The sequence below is a fragment of the Panthera uncia genome, chromosome C2 (assembly GCF_023721935.1).
Source record: "Panthera uncia isolate 11264 chromosome C2, Puncia_PCG_1.0, whole genome shotgun sequence".
Lineage (NCBI taxonomy): Eukaryota > Metazoa > Chordata > Mammalia > Carnivora > Felidae > Panthera > Panthera uncia.
This window is the reverse complement of record NC_064810.1, coordinates 54,527,772-54,545,686: the sequence shown is the minus strand read 5'-3', so window position 1 is coordinate 54,545,686 and position 17,915 is coordinate 54,527,772. Positions and strand designations below refer to the sequence as shown.

The 17,915-nt window shown below is 37.3% G+C and overlaps 1 protein-coding gene and 1 pseudogene across 5 annotated transcripts in view; both read right to left on the bottom strand.

Moving 5' to 3' along the window:
- DZIP3 (DAZ interacting zinc finger protein 3) overlaps positions 1-17,915 on the bottom strand; it is a 130,901-nt gene that overhangs the window by 14,500 nt on the left and 98,486 nt on the right. The gene's annotated exons all lie outside the window — the stretch shown is intronic.
- LOC125921561 (uncharacterized) lies at positions 1,546-16,189 on the bottom strand (annotated as a pseudogene).

Sequence of the window (17,915 nt, the reverse complement as noted above, 5' to 3'; positions counted from 1 at the left end):
CAAACAAACAAAAAAACAGTAGAGCAGATCAATGAGTTGGTTTTTTTGAAAAAATAAACAAAATTGATAAACCTCTAGCCAGGCTTCTCAAGAAGAAAAGAGAGGAGCCAAATAGATAAAATCACAAATGAAAATGTAATTATTACAACCAGTCCCTCAGAAATACAAGCAATTATCAGGGAATACTATGAAAAATTATATGCCAACAAACTGGACAACCTGGAAGAAATGGACAAATTCCTAAACACCCACACACTTCCAAAACTCAAACGGGAAGAAATGGAAAATTTGAACAGACCCATAACTAGTGAAGAAATTGAATCAGTTATCAAAAATCTCCCAAGAAAAGAGTCCAGGACCAGATGGCTTCCCTGGGGAATTCTACCAGACATTTAAAGCAGAGATAATACCTATCCTTCTCAAGCTGTTCCAAAAAAAGAAAGGGAAGGAACACTTCCAGACTTATTCTATGAGGCCAGCATTATTTTAATTCCCAAACCAGAGACCCAGAAGAAAAAGAGAACTACAGGCCAATATCCCTGATGAATACGGATGCAAAAATTCTCAACAAGATACTAGTAAATCAAATTCAACAGCATATAAAAAGAATTATTCACCATGATCAAGTGGGAATCATTCCTGAGCTTCAGGGCTGGTTCAATATTTGCAAATCAATCAATGTGATACATCACATTAATAAGAGAAAAGATAAGAACCATATGACCCTGTCAATAGATGCAGAAAAAGCATTTGAGCTTACTTTTGTTAAGATTCCACATGAAAGAGATCATATGGTATTTGCCTTTCTCTAATTGCATGAAGCATTATGCCTTCAACGTCCATTCATTGAGTCACAAGTGCCAAGATTTCATTCTTTTTTATAGCTGAGTAATATTTCACTGTGTGTGTGTGTGCGCACGCATGTGCACATGTGCGCACGTGTGCATGAATCCCTTCTTATTCATTCATTCATTGGTGGACACTTAGGTTTTTTCCATGTCTTGGCTATTGTAAATAATGATTCAATAAACATGAGATGCATATATTTTTTCAAATTAGTGTTTTCATTTTTTTTTAAGACAAAACCCAGGAGTGGAATTGCTGGATCATATGGTAGTTCTACTTTGAATTTTTTGAAGAAATTCCACACTGTTTTCCATAGTGGTTGCATCAATTTACATTCCTACCAACAGTGCACAAGTGTTCTCTTTTCTCTATATGAATGCCTGCACTTGTTATTTCTTGTCTTTTTGATACCAGCCATTCCTATATGTATGAACTACCTCACTGTGGTTTTGATTTGCATTTCCCTGATAATTAGTGATGTTGAGCATAACTTTATGTACCTGTTGGCTATCTGTATGTCTTGTTTGGAAAAATGTCTATTCAGATATATTGTTTAGTTTGTTTATAGTTGTTGAGTTGTAGAATTTCTTTGTTTTGAATAGTTCTTTATCAGATACATGATTTGCAAGTGATCTTCTCCCCTTCGGTTTGTTGCCTTTTCATTTTGTTGTGCAGTACTTTTTTTTTTTTTTTTAATATACTTTGCTTCCTTTGCTGTACAGTAGCTTTTTAGTTTGATGTAGTCCCACTTGTTTTTACTTTTGGTGTCAGATCAAAAAACTCATTGACAAAACTGATGTCAAGGACATTACTGCCTTTGTTTTCTTAGAGTTTTATGGTTTCAGGTCTTCAAGTGTTTAATCATTTTGAGTAAATTTTTTGTGTGATGTAAGAAGTGTTTTTGTGTGTGTGAATGAAAACCTAATTTTTTAAAGTGGGCTCTGGGTACTGAGGGTAAGTCCCTTTCAGTGTTGTGGTGGTGATTTTGTCCTTTTCAATGACGTGAACAATGACTCCTATGTCTGACACTGCATCCTGGTCCATAGCTTTAAGCATGGCTTGTTATATGAATTCAAACAGGTGCTCTAGATTCATGTTTGGCTCCCAAAGGGACTCATATATCCCATACATTTGTTTATCGCATATGCTGATGACCAGAAAGTCGTCAGTCACCGTGGGGTAGCTGATGAGGTCTAAAGGGCAATGAAGGGCTTAAAGATTTTGGGAACTAATTGGGCAATTACTAGGTCAGTGTAGTACTGGCCAAACTATTTCTCAGAAAGGAGGTTGGCCACTATGCTCATGAAGGTTTAAGGCTTTATCTGCCAGCCATACTATAGCTCATACACGTTCATCCAGAACTTGAGGTGCAGAGCAGTAGTCTGGACATTGGTGGTGAGTCCAGCCAATCTGATGTACAGCCAGTCAGCCGTGGAAAAATCTTCTGGAAGTCTGTGGTTATCACCTGGGCCTGGAAGTAGGACTAATTGTATTATCTTCTCCCTTTGTTTTATTCTTTATTGAGGTGTAATTAGCATACAATTTTGTATTAGTTTCAGGTGTATAACACTGGTTCAAGAATTCTATACATTACTCACAACTTACCATGATCATTGTCATCACTATCTGTCACCATACAATGTTATTTCAATATTATTGGCTATATTCCCTATGCTCTACTTTTCATCTCCATGACTTACTTATTTTATAACTGGAAATTTGTACCTCTTAATCTCCTTTATATCACCCACCCCTTCTTCTCTGGCAGCCACCAGTTTGTTCCCTGTTTTTAAGAGTCTTTTTGTTTGTTTGTTCATTCATTTGTTTTGTTTTTTAGGTCCCACATGTAAGTGAAATCATATAGCATTTGTCTTTTTCTATATGACTTGTTGCACATAGTGTAATACCCTCTAGGTCTATCTATGTTGTCACAAATGACAAGGTTTCACCTTTTTTATGGCTGAGCAATATTCCAGCTCGTGCATGCACATGCACGCGCGTACACACACACACACACACACACCCCCCACACTGAATCTTTATTCATTCATCTATTTATAGACATAGGTTGCTTCCATAACTTGTTATTATAAATAATGCTGCCATAAACACAGGGATGCACGTATCTTTTCAAATTAGTGTTTTTGTATTCTTTGGGTAAATACCCAGTAGAGAAATTACTGAATCATGTAACATTTCTGTTTTTAATATTTTGATAAATCTCCATACTGTTTTCCACAGTGGCTGTACCAATTTGCATTCCCACCAAGTGTGCACAAGATTTTCTTTTTCTCCACCTCCTCACTAACATGTATTATTTCTTGTCTTTTTGACAATAGCCATTCTGACAGTATAAGGTGATATCTCATTGTGGTTTTGATTTGCATTTTGCTGATAATCAGCAATGTTGAGCATCTTTCTTCTTGTGGGTCTGTTGGCCATCTGTATTTCTGTGGAAAAATATCTATTAAGATCTTCTGCCCATTTTTTGATAAAATTACTTTTTTGATATCAAATTTTGTGTTCTTTATACATTTTGGTTATTAACCCCTTATCAGATAAATCATTTGTGAAGATCTTCTCTCATTCAGTAGGTTGTCTTTTCATTTTGTTGATGGTTTCCTTAGCTATGCAAAAGAGTTTTATTTTGTGGTAGTCACAATAGTTTGTTGTTGCTTTTGTTTCCTTTACCTGGAGACATATCTAGAAAAACGTTGCTAAGGCAATGAGAGATTATTGCATATATTTGTATCTAGAAGTTTTATGGTTTCAGATCTCACATTTAGGTCTTTAAACCATTTTGAATTTATTTTTGTGTAGGGTATTAAAGCATATGGTCCAGTTTTCCCAGTACCGTTTATTGAAGGGACTTTCTCCCACTGTATATTCTTGCCTACTTTATTGTAGATTGACCATATAAACATGGGTTTATATCTGGGATCTCTATTCTGTTGATCTTTGTGTCTATTTTTGTACCATACTGCTTTTTTATAGCTTTGTAGTTTATATCTTGAAACCTGGGATTGTGGTACCTCTAGCTTTGTTCTTTATTGACATTGTTTTAGCTATTTGAGTAGCTTTCTTTGGCTTCATACAAATTTCAGTATAATTTTAGTTCTGTGAAAAGTGTTGTTGGTGTTTTAATCAAGATTGCACTGAATTTGCAGATAGCTTTGGACATTGTGGACACGTTAACAATATTAATTCTTCTTAAATCCATTGGCATGGAATATATTTCCATTTGTTTATATCATCTTCAATTTTTCATGAGTGTTTTATGGTTTTCAGAGTATGGGTTTTCACCTCCTTGATTAAATTTATTCCTCGGTATTTTATATTTTGTGGTGCAATTGCAAATGGGATTGCTTTTTTAAAAATTTCTTTTTCTGCTACTTTGTTATTAGTGTATAGAAATGTAACAGATTCTGTATGTTTATTTTGTATTCTGCAAATTTACTGACTACTTTATTTCTAATAGCTTTTAGGTGGAGTCTTTAGGGTTTTATAGAGAGATTATCAAGTCAGTTACAAATAGTGACAGTTTCACTTTTTAATTTGGATGCCTTTTATTTTTCTTGTCTGATTTCCACAGCTAGGACTTCTAGTGCTATGTAGAATAAAGTGGTGGGAGTGAATAGACATCCTTTTCTTGTTCCTGATCTTGGAGGAAAAGTTTTTAGTTTTTCTCCATTGGGTATGATGTTAGCTGTTTTTCATATATGACCTTTATTATGTGGAGCTATGTTCCCTTTAAATCCACTTTGTTCAGAAACTTCATCATAAATGAATGTATTTTTCAAATGTTTTTTCTGCATCTATGGAAATGATCATACAGTTTTTATCTTTTCTTAATGTGATACATCACATCAATTGATTTGTGAATACTGAACTACCCTTGAATCCCTAGAATAAATCCTACTTGATTGTGGTGAATGATTTAAAAAATGTATTGCTGAATTTAGTTGATATATTTTGTTGAGGATTTTTGCATCTATGTTCATCAGAGATATTGATATTGGCCTGTAAGTTTTTTTTTAAGTTCATTTATTTATTTTGAGAGAGAGAGAGTGTGCAAACATGAGTAGGGGAGGGAAAGAGAAAGAGGGAGAGAGAGAATCCCTGTCAGCACAGAGCCCAATGTGGGGCTCGATCTCATGAACCATGAGATCATGACCTGAGCCAAAATCAAGAGTTGGACACTTAACTGACTGAGCCACTTAGGCGCCCCAGCCTGTAGGGTTTGTTTGTTTGTTTTTTAATAGTTGCCTTTGTCAGGTTTTGGTATTAGGATGATGTTGATTTTATAAGAATAAATTTGGAAATTTTCCTTCTTCTTTTAGGAATAGCTTGAGAAGAATAGGTATTAACTCTTCTTTAAATGTTTGGTAGAATTCACCTATGAAGTGATCTGGTCCAGGACTTTGTTGGGAGTTTTTTGAGCACTGTTCCGTTTTATCATAGGTAATTAGTCTGTTCAAATTTTTTGTTTCTTCCTGATTTAGTTTTGGAAGATTCTATACTTCTAAGAATTTATCCCCCCCCCCCTTTTTTTTGTAGGTTGTCCAATTTGTTGACATATAAATTTTATGATATTCTCTTATAATTAATTCCTTGTATTTCTGTGGTGTTGGTTATTTTCTCTTCTTTGTTTCTGATTCTGAGTCCTCCTTTTTAAATTTTTTTAATGTTTATTTATTTACTTTTAATTTTTTAAAAGATCTTTTAAAGTTTATTTTGAGAGACAGAAAAAGTGTGAACAGGGGAGGAGCAGAGGGAGAGGAGAGAGTGAGAATCCCAAGCAGGTTTCAGCACTGCTGGCAAGAAGCTCAGTGCAGGGCTCTAACTCATGAACTGTGAGATGATCACCTGAGGCAAAGTCAGACGCTTAACCAACTGAGCCACCCAGGCACCCCAAATGTTTATTTTTGAGAGAGAGTGAGCACATGTGAGCAGAGGAGGGGCAGAGAGAGAGGAAGACACAGAATCTGAAGCTGGTTCCAGGATCTGAGCTGTCAGCACAGAGCCCAACATGGGGCTTGAACTCACAAACCATGAGATATGACCTGAGCTGAAGTCAGACACTTAACCAACTGAGCCGCCCACATGCCTCAAGTCCTCTTTTTCCCTTGATGAGTTTGATGAAGGTTTATCATTTAGTTTATCTCCTCAAAGAACCAGCTCCTGGTTTCATTGTCTTATCTATATATTGTTTTTAGTCTCTATTTCATTTATTTCAACTCTAATCTTAATTTTCCTTCCTTGTAATAGCTTTGGTCTTTGTTCATTGTTCTCTTCCTAATGCTTCAGGTGTAAGATTAGGTGTTTGAGGTTTTTTGTTTTTTATTTTATTTTTTTAAGGTAGGCCCATATCACGATAAGCTTTCCTCTTAGAATTGCTTTTGCTGCATCTCCAAGATTTCAGACCATTTTGTTTTCTTTCTTTTTTTAAATTTTTTAAATGTTTATTTATTATTGAGAGACAGAGCAAGAGCATAGGAGGGGTAGAGAGAGGGGGAGAGACAGAATCTTAAACAAGCTTCAGGCTCTGAGCTGTCAGCACAGAGCCCGATGAGGGACTCGAATTCATGAACCAAGAGATCAAGACCTGAGCCAAAGTCAGTAGCTTAACCAACTGAGCCAACCAGGTGCCCAAGACCATTGTGTTTTCATTTGCACTGGTCTCCATGTATTTTTTTCTAAATTTCCTTTTTTATTCGTGGTTAACCCATTCATTGTTTAGTAGCTTGTTTAGCCTCCATGTCCTTTTATGTTTTCCAGATATTCTTGTAATTGATTTGTTTCATACCATTGTGGTTGGAAAAGTTGCTTAATATGATTGAAATCTTCTTAAATTTATTGACTTTTTTGTGGTCTAAAGTGATCCTGGATAATGTTCCATATACACGTGGAAAGAATGTGTATTCTGCTATTTTTGGATGGGCTATTCTGTATATATTTGTTAGGTCCATCTGGTCTATAATATGCCATTCAAAGACACTTTCCTTGTTAATTTTCTGTCTGAATGATCTATTAATGTAAATGGGTTGTTAAAGTCCCCTACTACTATTGTATTATTGTCAATTTCTCCCTTTATGTCTGTTAATATTTGGTTTATGTATTTAGGTGCTCCTATGTTAGATACATAGATATTTATAACTGTTATATCCTCTTATTGTATTGATCCCTTATTATATAGTGTTCTTTGTCTCTTACTAGTCTTTGTTTTAAAGTATGTTATGTCTAAGTATTGCTCCCCTTTCTTCTTTATTTTTCCTTCTATTTGTATGGTATGTTTTTTCAGCCCTTCATTTCCAGCCTACATGTCTTTAGGTCTTAAGTGAGTCTCTTCTAGGCAGCATAAAAACACATCTAATTTTTTAAATCTAGTCAGCCCCCCTAGGTCTTTTGATTGGAGCATTTAGTCCATTTAAAGTAATTATTAATAAGTATGTACATATTGCCATTTTGTTAATTGTTTCCTTGTTGTTTGTGTAGTTCTCCTCTGTTCCCTCCTTCTTCTATTGCTCTCTTCTCTTGTGTCTTGATGGATTTCTTTAGTGTTATGCTTGGATTCATTTCTCTTTATTTTTGTGTATCTATTACAGGTTTTTGATTTGGGGTTACCATTAGATTTGTATATGACATCTTATGTGTACAGCAGTCTATGTTAAGTTGGTGGTTGCTTAAGTTTGAACACACTCTAAAGGCATAAATTTTTAGTCCCCCCTCCATGTTTCATGTTATTTGTTGTAATAGTTTATAACTTTTTGTGTATCATATCCCTCAACTGGTTTTTTTTTTTTTTTGAGGATATAGATTTTACTGCTTTTGGGTTTTAATTCCATACTACCTTTATAAGTGATTAAACTACTTCCTTTACTACATGTTTGCTTTTAGTCATGAATTTTCCTTTCATAATTTTTGTTTTAGTCCTGATTATGGCCTTTATTTTCTACTGAAAGAATTGTCTTTCACATTTCTTGTAAGGCTAGTTTAGTGATGATGAACTCTTTTATTTGGGAAAGTCTTTATCTCTCCTATTCTGAATGATAACCTTGCTGGGTAAAGTATTCTTTTTATTTTTTTTTAATTTATTTTTTTAAAATTTAGATCTAAATTAGCATATAGTACAGCAATGATTTTAGGAGTAGATTCCTTAATGTCCTTTACCCATTTAGCCCATCCCCCCTCCACAAGCCCTCTAGTAACCCTCTGTTTGTTCTCCATATTTAAAGTCTCTTATGTTTTGTCCCCCTCCCTGTTTTTATATTTTTTGTTTCCCTTATGTTCATCTGTTCTGTGTCTTAAAGTCCTCATATGAGTGAAGTCACATGATATTTGTTTTTCTCTGATTAATTTCGCTTAGCATAACACCCTCTAGTTCCATCCATGTAGCTGAAAATGGCAAGATTTCATTCTTTTTGATTGCCGAGTAATACTCCATTGTATATATATGCCATATCTTCTTTATCCATTCATCCATCGATGAACATTCGGGCTGTTTCCATACTTTGGTTACTGTTGATAGTGCTGCTATAAACATTGGGGTGCATGTGTCCCTTCAAAACAGCACACCTGTATCCCTTGGACAAATACCTAGTAGTGCAATTGCTGGGTCATAGGGTAATTCCATTTTTAATTGTATTGAGAAACCCCCATACAGTTTTCCAGAGTGGCTGCACCAGTTTGCATTCACACCAGTAGGGCAAAAGAGATCCTCTTTCTCCACATCCTTGCCAACATCTGTTGTTGCCTGATTTGTTAATGTTAGCCATTCTGACAGGTGTGAGGTGGTATCTAATTCTGGTTTTGAGTTCTATTTCCCTGATGATGAGTGATGTTGGGCATTTTTTCATGTGTTGGTTGGCCATCTGGGTGTCTTCTTTGGTGAAATGTCTATTCATGTCTTTTGCCCATTTCTTCACTGGATTATTTGTTTTTGGGGTGTTGAGTTTGATAATTCTTTATAGATTTTGGATACTAACCCTTTACCTGTTAGGTCGTTTGCAAATATCTTCTCCCATTCTGTCGGTTGCCTTTTAGTTTTGCTGATTGTTTCCTTTGCTGTGCGGAAGATTTTTTTTTTTTGATGAGGTCCCAGTAGTTCGTTTTTGCTTTTGTTTCCCTTGCTTCTGGAGATGTGTTGTGTAAGAAGTTGCTGCGGCCAAGGTCAAAGAGGTTTTTGCCTGCTTTCTCCTCAAGGATTTTGTTGGCATTCTGTCTTACATTTAGGTCTTTCATCCATTTTGAGTTTATTTTTGTGCCTGGTGTAAGAAAGTGGTCCAGGTTCATTTTTCTGCATGTTGCTGTCCAGTTTTCCCAGCACCACTTGCTGAGGAGACTGTCTTTATTCCATTGGATATTCTTTCCTGCTTTGTCAAAGACTGGCCATACATTTGTGGGTCCATTTCTGGATTCTCCATTCTGTCCCAATGATCTGAGTGTCTGTTCTTGTGCCAGTATCATGCTGTCTTGATGATTACAACTTTGTAGCATAGGTTGAAGTCCAGGATTGTGATGCCTCCTGCTTTGGTTTTCTTTTTCAATATCGCTTTGGCTATTCAGGGTCTTTTCTGGTTCCATACAAATTTTAGGTATTCTTTGTTCTAGCACTGTGAAGAATGCTCATGTTATTTGGATAGGGATTGTACTGAATATGTAGATTGCTTTGGGTAGTATTGACATTTTAACAATATTTGTTCTTCCTATCCAGGAGCATGGAATCTTTTTCCATTTTTTGGTGTCTTCTTCAATTTCTTTCATAAGCTTTTAATAGTTTTCAGTGTATAGGTTTTTCACCTCTTTGGTTAGATTTATTCCTAGGTATTTTATGGTTTTTGGTGAATTATAAATGGGATCAATCCTTGATCTCTTTCTGTTGCTTCATTGTTGGTGAATAGGAATGAAACTGATTTCTGTGCATTGATTTTATATCCTGCAACTTTGCTGAATTCATGAATCAGATCTAGCAGTTTTTTGATGAAATCTTTTGGGTTTTCCACATAGAGTATCATGTCATCTGCAAAGAGTGAAAGTTTGACCTCCTCCTGGCTGATCTGGATGCCTTTTATTTCTTTGTGTTGTCTGATTGCTGAGGCTAAGACTTCCAATATTATGTTGAATAACAGTGGTGAGAGTGGACATCCCTGTCTTGTTCCTGACCTTATGAGAAAATCTGTTTTTCCCCATTGAGGATGATATTAGCGTTGGGTCATTAATATATGGCTTTTATGATCTCGAGGTATGATCCTTCTATCCCTACTTTCTTGAGGGCTTTTATCAAGAGAGGATGCTGTATTTTGTCAAATTTCTTTTATTGATGTGATGAATCACGTTAATTGTTTTGTAGATATTGAATCAGCCCTGCATCCCAGGTATAAATCCCACTTGGTCATGGTGAATAATTTTTTTTAATATGTTGTTTGATCCGGTTGGCTAATATCTTGTTGAGGATTTTTGCATCCATGTTTATCAGGGAAATTGGTCTATAGTTCTCCTTTATAGTGGGGTCTCTGTCTGGTTTTAGAATCAAGGTAATGCTGGCCTCATAGAAAGAGTTTGGAAGTTTTCCTTCCATTTCTATTTTTTTGGAACAGCTTCAAGAGAATAGGTGTTAACTCTTCCTTAAATGGTAGAATTGCCCCAGGAAGCCATCTGGCCCTAGACTCTTGTTTTTTGGGAAATTTTTATTACTCATTCGATTTCTTTGCTGGTTATGGGTCTGTTCAAATTTTCTATTTATTCTTGTTTCAGTAGTGTATATGTTTCTAGGAATTTGTCCATTTCTTCCAGATTGCCCATTTTATTGGCATATAATTCCTCATAATATTCTCTTACTGTTTTTATTACTGCTGTGTTGGTTGTGATCTCTCCTCTTTTGTTCTTGATTTTATTTATTTGGGTCCTTTCCTTTTTCTTTTCGATCAAACTGGCTAGGGGTTTATCAATTTTGTTAATTCTTTCAAAGAGCTAGCTTCTGGTTTCACTGATCTGTTCTACTGTTTTTGTTTTGCTTTTGTTTTTTGTTTTTTTTTAATTCGGGTTTATTCGCATTAATTTCTGCTCTAATCTTTATTATTTCCTGTCTTCTGCTGGTTTTGGGTTTTATTTGCTGTTCTTTTTCCAGCTCTTTAAGGCGTAAGGTTAGGTTGTGTATCTGAGATCTTTCTTCCTTCTTTAGGAAGGCCTGCATTGCCATATACTTTCCTCTTATAACCGCCTTTGCTGTGTCCCATACGTTTTGGGTTGTGGTGTTATCATTTTCATTGGCTTCCATATACTTTTTAATCTCCTCTTTAACTTCTTAGTTGGCCCATTCACTCTTTAGTAGGATGTTCTTAGTCTCCAAGTATTTGTTACCTTTCCAAATTTTTTCTTGTGGTAGATTTCAAGTTTCATAGTGTTGTGGTCTGAAAATATGCACGGTATAATCTTGATCTTTTTGTACTTGCTGAGGACTGATTTGTGTCCCAGTATGTGGTCTATTCTGGAGAATGTTCCATGTGCACTGGAGAGGTGCTTTAGGATGAAATGTTCTGAATATATCCATTAAGTCCATCTGGTCCAGTGTGTCAGTCAAAGCCATGGTTTCCTTGTTGATTATTTGATTAGATTATCTGTTGATTGCTGTGAGTGGGGTGTTGAAGTCTCCTACTATTATGGTATTACTACCAGTGAGTTTATGTTTGTGATTAATGGATTTATATATTTGGGTGCCTCCACATTTGGTGCATAAATGTTTACAATTGTTAGGTCTTCTTGGAGGATAGACCCTTAATTATGATATAATGCCCTTCTTCATCTCTTGATACAGACTTTATTGTAAAGTCTCGATTGTCTGATAGAAGTATGGCTACTCTGGCTTTCTTTTGTTGAAAGATGATAGATGGTTCTCCATCCCCTTACTTTCAATCTGAAGGTGTCTTTAGGTCTAAAGTGGGTCTCTTGTAAATAGCATAAAGATGGATCTTGTTTTCTTATCCATTCTATTACCCTATGTCTTTTGATTGGAGCATTGAGTCCATTGACATTTAGAGTGAGTACTGAAAGATAACAATTTATTGCCATTATGTTGCTTGTAGAGTTGGAGTTCCTGGTGGTGTTCTCGGATCCTTTCTAATCTTTGTTGCTTTTGGTATCTATCTATCATCTATTTTTTTTTTCATCTTTTCTCCCCTCAGAGAGTCCCCCCTAAAATTTCTTGTAGGGCTGGTTTAGTGTCACAAACTCCTTTAACTTTTGTTTGTCTGGGAAACTTTATCTCTGCTTCTATTTTGAATGACAGCCTTGATGGATAACGAATTCTTGGTTGCATATTTTTCTGATTCAGCACGTTGAATATATCTTGCCACTCCTTTCTGGCCTGCCAAGTTTCTATGGATAGGTCTGCTGCAAGCCTGATCTGTCTTCCCTTGTAGGTTAAGGACTTTTTTTCTCTTGCTGCTTTCATGATTCTCTCCTTGCCTGAGTGTTTTGTGAATTTGACTCTGCTATGCCTTGTCGATGGTCAGTTTCTGTTTAATGTAATGGGGATCCTCTGTGTTTCCTGGATTTTGATGTCTGTGTCTTTCCCCAGGTTAGGAAAGTTTTCTGCTATGATTTGCTCATATAACCCTTCTACCCCTATTTCTCTTCCTTTTCTGGGATGCCTATGATCCTAATGTTCTTTTTTAATGAGTCATTGATTTAATTCTTAAATCATGCTCTTTTGCCTTAATCTCCTTCTTTTTTTCTGTTTCATTATTCTCCATAAGTTTGTCCTCTATATCGCTGATTCTCTGTTCTGCCTCCTCCATCCTTGCCTCTGCAGCATCCATTTGAGATTGCAGCTCAGTTATCGCATTTTTTATTTCATCCTGACTAGCTTTTACTTCTTTTTTCTCTGCAGAAAGCGATTCTAATCTATTGTCAACTCCAGCTAGTATTCTTATTATCATGATTCTAAATTCTGGTTCAGACACCTTGCTTATATCTGTATTGGTTAAGCCCCTGGCTGTCATTTCTTCCTGCTCTTTCTTTTGGGGTGAATTCCTTCGTTTCATCATTTTGAACGTAGAAAAGGAATTAAGGAGGTAGAAAAAATTAAAATTAAAATTATAAAAATATTAAAATATTAAAATTAAAAACAAATACACACACACAAAAAAATGAATAAATGATGCTAGGTCCTAGGTGTGTTTTGGTCTGGGTATTGAAAGTGGCTTGATAGATTAGAGAAAAAAGGAAAAAAAAGGAAATCATTTGAAAATTTGAAAAAATGAACACAATGAAGTAGACTAAAATAAAATGATGGAAGTAAAATAGAATTTGAAAAAATTTACACAAAAGTAAAAAATATAGTAGAAAAAATAAAAATATTTTTAATAAAAATTGAAAATAAAAATGAACTTTTTCTTTCTGTATTCAAGAAAAGAAATGAAAGAGAGGAGAGAAAGAAAGAAAATCGAATAGATGGACCTAACAGATTGAAATACAACTGAAATTACTTTGTTTTCCTCTAGAAGTCAAACTGTGAAGTGCTTTACAGTCCGTAAACTAAGCAGGTGGTGAGACTTGTGTTCTTGAAGAGCGAGGTTGGCCCAGTTGGGCAGGGCTTAGTGTAATGGCTTCCTTCTCCACTAGATGGCACTGATAGCCTACTGGGATGGATTGCTGTGGTGCTTGTAGGTGAGTATACGCATGCGTGGAAGTGGTGAAAATGGCGTCACCCAGCTACTCAGTCTCTAGTACTGGAACTCTCTTTTCCCTGATCAGTAATTGTGCACCCGTCCTTCATCTTCAGATTCTGTCCACTCCTCACTTCCACACTGTCCATGACGAAGCCCCAGGCAGCACCTCCCTCCCGAGTTTTGTCTCAGATGCGGCTGCCTTCCCTGGCCCCCCACTTCTGAGGGACTGTGGCTTTGACCCATTCCGCCCCTCTGCAGAGGGTCTCATCGAGCAATGGCCAGGTGCTGGCCACACCCAGGAACGCTTGGAGAACCATGCTGCTGCCGATGCCCAGAGACTGCAGCCAGGTGCCAGACAGCCCCCCAAAAAGTTCACGAAACAGTGTAGCAGCAGCTCCTCAGGGATTATGGAAAATCACAACACACATCTGGCACCAGGCTTCATCCCCAATGACCTTGTTCCAGCACCAGTGAATGTGGCCGTTCTCTGAGGTCTGCTGCGCCCAGGTGGCCTCACAGCTTCTACTAAATGTCCTTCCAGCAGTGGAACCACTTCTCCTCGTGTGGCCCAAGAATCTCCCAGACCCCACTCTGCTCCTGGGGATTCGCCCTTCCCACCAGAGCACCGCCAGGTATCGAGCTGTGGAGTTTTAGACTCTGCACTCACCCTGTTTAGTCTTAATGGAATCTAAACCCTCTCTTTTCTCCTTTCTCCTTTTTTAGTTCAGTCCCTGCAGCTGTTTCCAATTTTCCTCTTTCTCTCCAGCTACTTTTGGGGAAGGGTGCTTTTCCCATATTCTTCCCCCCACCCCCATCTCCGTCCTCTCTCCACATGCAAAAGCGGCTCCCCACCCTCCACAGCTTTTCTCTCCCTAAGTTCACCTCTCCATGCTGCATTCTGAATTCTGTGGTTCAAGTTGTGCAGATTGTTGTATTAATCCTCAGATCAGTTTTCTAGGTGTGCAGGATGGTTTAGTGTTGGTCTGGCTGTATTTCATGGACATGAGACACACAAAAAACTTCTATGCTGTTCTGCCATCTTGGCTCCTCCCCAGGGTAAAGTATTATTAGTTTCAGGCAATTTCTTCCTTGCAGTACTTTGAATATATCATGCCACTCCATTCTGGCCTGCAAAGCTGCTGAGAATCAGCTAGAAGCCTTATGGGTTTTCCTTTGTGCATAACTATTTACTCTTCCTAATCTAAAAATTCCCTCTTTATGATTGCTTTTTGCCATTTTGATTACTTTGTGTCTTGGTGTGGATCTCCTTGGGTTCATTTTGTTAGGAACTCTCTGTGATTCCTGGATTCATTCCTCTGCATCCTCTAATCTGCTGTTATTCCCTCTAGTGCATTTTTAATTTATTATTGAATTTTTCACCTGTTACTTTTTTGTTTTCTACTTGAAGTTCTCGTTGAGTTCATCCATTCTTTCCTCAAGTCCAGGGAGTAGCTTTATGACCATTACTTTCAATTCTTTATCAGGCATATTGCTTATCACAGTTTAATTTAGCTCTTTTTTTCTGATACTGTTTTATTCTTTCATTTGGTACATATTCCTCTATCTCATTTGCTTAACTTTGTTTCCATGTATTAGGTAAGTCAGCTACATCTCCTTGTCTTGAAAGTGGTGGCCTTGTGTAGAAGAGGTCCTGTGGTGCCCTGTAGCACAATCCCTGGTGACAATCCCTAGTCACCAGAACTGAGAGCTGCAGTGGTGTCTCTTCTGTGGGCTGCTTGTGCCCTGTTGTTGTGGCTAAGCCACTTGTTATCTCAGACTGCTGTAATGACCCACTGCCTGCTATAAGCACACTGGGCAGGGTTTGGTCCCTCTGCTGATAACAGGACTGTCTAGGCCATTGTGGTGGGCAAGACTGGCAGTCAAGGTAACTGAAATTAGCCTCTCTGCCAGTTGCAGGCACACCAAAAGGTAAGGCTTGCTTCCTACAAGGCCAACTGAAAGGCTTTCATTGGTAGGCTGCAATCAGACTAAGCATCTGCAGTTACCCTCTTTGCCACAGCAGGTGCAAAAGCAGTTGAGCTTGCTCCCTGTGCAGCCAGCTAAGAGGCTCAATTGGTGAAACTGCAGGCACACTGGTGTGTGGGGTTATCCCCCTTCTCCTCACTTTGGAGTGGTGCTGGTCAGACTTGCAGGGGGCTGGATGCCTACCGAGGAGGGTGGGTCTGTGGGGCAATCCAGGGGCAGGGCATGTAGTGCTAGCAAGATAGGTGGAGAGTGTTAATGACTCACACAAGTATCTGGTTTTCCTGTCTGGAGAAGAGAAATGGTGCCTGCTGGTTCTCCACCCCACCCCCCCACCGCACCCCCCAGAGAAATCTAAAGATCCCTGGCCTTCCAGTGCACATTCTGAAATTAGTAAATCAATCTCCTTCACATATACCCCAGGCACTTTTCAAATTGCTGCTTCTGTGCTGTCTTGAGTTACTAAGCTGATTCTTTAAGGGCAGGGACTCATTTTCCTATTGCCCTCCCGCTCTCCTAGACTTAAGGTGGCTGATCTTTAAAGTATGTTTTTAAAGCCCTGCTTATTTTAAATGCTCCTGAAGTTAAACACCACTGGTTTGCAAGGCCACATAAGGGGACTGGTCTTCCCAGTGTGGGTCCCCTGTGCCTGGAGTGCCTGGTATGAGGTCTTGTCCTTTTCGCTTCTCCATTCTGGTGGTATCCCTCCCATTTGTGGTTACTCTCACCAGGGTTTTGGTTTCCACTCTTCATACCTTTTTCAATGTGATCTCCTCTCTACAATGGACTGTGGGAGATCTGTTCTACCAGTCTTCAGGATGTTTTCAGAGTTAGCTGTATAAATACAGCTGCTATGTTGGTGGCCTGTGGGATGAGGTGAGCTCAGGTTCCTCCTATTCTGCCATCTTCTCTCTTCCCTGAACTTTCTCTCTTCCATTCACTCAATAAGGGTAGTTGAAGATTAAAAAAAATCTTTAAGAATTTTATCAAGGAGCAAATTCCAACAGGTTGAATGACTAATGGAAAGTTTGCTACTTTAGAACACTAACTCTGTCAGGCAAGTAGTCTTTTCCCCATTTGACATAAGTTTTCATTGAGAAAAGCAATTTTTTCATGATTATATAACATGCCAAAGATGAGAGTTCAATTCAAACATAGATCTGCCTGAGAAAGCCACTTTCTACTATTCCAATAGTAGACAAATTTTAGCATGCTTTAGAATATCTAAATATTGCAGTGCTCAATCCAAATACAGATTCCCAGATGGCCTCTTGGAATATGTATCTTTTATAAACACACCAGGTAAATGCGATGTGGTCCAGGATCCATACTTAACTAGAGTCCATTAACTCTGAAAACTGCCTACTCAAGAAAATCAGAAATCAGGTATCTTTAAATTAGTATTTGTTATTATTATCTGGCTATACACCAGCTATTCCTTAGCTACTAGAGTCCTAGAAGTCTTACCCAAGAGGCTATATGATAGAATATGCCAGGAACATTTTATAAGTATAGAGGATTCTTGTTAAATTTGAATCTGGTAAAAATAATAAACCTACCTTCCCTGAATTAACCATAAGATATAATTCATCATGATTGGGGCACTATTAATTATGTCAAAACAGTAGGAATTAATTAATTGGAACCATCCCGAGCAAACCAAGGTACCTGAAGGAAAAATCAAACTAACTTTTTCTCACCATGTCCTACAACTATTATGTATTTTTATAAACTCAATACCATGTTCCTAGTCCAAAAAAAATTAGTAGGTTTACCATTTGTTTCATTTTATTTTGATGAATATTATTTACAAAGAAGAAAAAACCACTTTTCTTGTTTGTACAAAGTCAATCCAAAGTGGAGATGTATTTGTGAAGTACTAAAAGAGAACACCAAGGGACAGAAGATCTGCATTCAAATTAAAATGTCATTTTGTAGCTATGACCTTGGATTATTTTTCTTACTTGGGCCTCAGTTTCATCATCTGTAAAATAAGGAATATCTACTAAACAACCACTTTAGAATTATCAGTGGATCAAATGAGGTAACAGGCATTTTGAAAGTATCTCAAAATAGCTGGAAAATGTTATAATTATAGACAAAATAAATTTGAAGGGAAACATTACAAGACATATCTTCTGACAGCAGCTGTAATGATATTACTAGATGTTTACAGATTGTTTTTGATGTAAATGTTGCCACTTCCCTCATTGTATTCCCCGAGAAGGATGGGATTCTAGATCTCTCAGGAGCCCCAAGATTGACAGTGAGTATTGTTTACATAGAAAGTCCCTGACAGTTGTCTTCATTGTTTGATTATACTTATCAAAAAGAAAAAAATACCATTACCTTCAGCACCTGTAGAATTGGACATGACTCTCAAAAGTACAATCCTATTACATTCTCACTACATAACAG